This window comes from Alosa sapidissima, chromosome 9 (assembly GCF_018492685.1).
Source record: "Alosa sapidissima isolate fAloSap1 chromosome 9, fAloSap1.pri, whole genome shotgun sequence".
Lineage (NCBI taxonomy): Eukaryota > Metazoa > Chordata > Actinopteri > Clupeiformes > Clupeidae > Alosa > Alosa sapidissima.
In genome coordinates, this window is record NC_055965.1 from 17,178,912 (window position 1) to 17,180,787 (window position 1,876).

The following is a 1,876-nucleotide window of genomic DNA, read 5'->3' on the forward strand; positions in this document are numbered from 1 at the left end:
TCTTTATGGAGCTCTTCCTGAGTGGCCCCTGGGTCTTGGGCTTTCTCTGACTATATCTCTGACTCCGCAGTCAGAAATCTTGCAAGGAGCTCCTGTGCTTGGTTGGTTGATGATGGATGGAGTGAAGTTCCTTCCACTTGATAATGGCCCCAAAGGTGCTTACTGGAAGATTCTGAAGTTTTGAAATACATCTTTATCCAGTTCCATTGAAGGTCTTAGGAGAGTTCTTTTCTTTTACCCTTCATGATAGATAGATAGATAGATAGATAGATAGATAGATAGATAGATACTTTATTGATCCCCAAGGGGAAATTCAAATTGAGATGTTTGTTGTTCGACACTTTAGTAACAAAAACCCTTCAATTTTTACAAACCCAGTTTATATCAATTTGCACAGATTGGAGGGATAATTTCTTTCAACTACTTACAGATTTCAACTGGTTCATTGCCTTTCTTTGCCTTGATGCACTGATTTTCTTAGCGTGTTCAATACTTTTTTTCCACTGTGTTATACTTGAGCCATTTTTCCTTCATAGTATAAGAACACTATAGTGGTTTGACAAGAGAAAGGTGCTTCCATGTGGTACCCCCTCGCACCCTCTCCGACCAGCCTAGACCAGACACCATTGACACCTGGTTCAAATCATGGTCAGGCCGACCGCCAAAATAGTGCAACGTTTTTTCTCTCTCTCTCTCTCTCCTGTGCTGGTCTGTAAATATTTGGACAATGAGGGCAAAACCGCTGCAGGTAGAGGAGGTGCTCTGGCCTGTTAATCGTTTTATGGCCCGCAAGATTCGTCAGATTAAACGGGATAGGTGCGAAAACACGCACTTGTAAACTTTTTTGTTTGGTTTGCGAGGGGAAAAATGGGCCCTTACTGTGAGCTACTATGTGTGAGTTCTTATAGCTAATGTTTTAATTTGCGTTCCCTCTGTTTTAACTTCACCCCCGTAAAGTGTGCAAAAATAGAAAAACAACGGATTTGTGAAATAGCGCAAGTTGCTTTAGACAAGACGTTAAGTTTAAGTATAGCTTTACGCAATCAACTGTGATCAAAGTTTGAGAAGTTTTACATTTAGCTTTGCTGGCATTACCAGCAGAAGAGGAGAGGGGAAGATAGCCATGCTTATGTTCCAGAGGGACTATTATGTTTTCTGAGCAACTTTTGCCCTTATCTGTATAGTTTTTTTTTCTGTTCCTTTTAGTTTCAGAGGAAGTTTTTACAGCTTCGAGTTTACAGCCTTCCTCCCCCCTGACTCTCTCACTCTCTCTCACTCTCTCTCTCCCTCCCGCTCACTCTCTCTCTCTCTCTCTCCCGCTCTCTCTCTCTACTGAGACTCTGTCAGAGAGAGATGACCTCACTTGTCTTTTAACAAAACTTTCCCCTCTTCCCTCCTCCTTTGCGTTCCTTTGGCTCCCTCTTTTCTCTCTCCCTCTTTTCTCTCCCTCCATAGTCAGGCACATGGCCAGACACTTTCCCCCATTCTGTAGCACAGTCCATCTCTCTCTATCTCTCTCTCTGTCTGTCCATCTCTCTCTCTCTCTGTGTCTGTCTTTCTTCATACAGTCCATTTTACTCTGGTTACCCACCCCCCCCCATTTCTCCCTCTCAGTCTCTCTTACTCTCTCTGGCTCTCTCTCATTCTCTCTCTGTCTCTCTCTGTCTCTCTCTCTCTCTCTGGCCATCGGTTGTCTGCTGGGTGGGTACTTTTCTCTCTTCCTCAGGCTGTTTCCTCCTTCTGCCCTCGTTGCATGTGCCACAGAGGCTGGACCACATCTGTGTGTGCAGGGGTGTGTGTGTGTGCAGGGGTGTGTGTGTGTGTGTCTGGGTGGGGCGGGGGGGGGGGGGGGAAAGTTACAGTGGGCTGTCTCTGC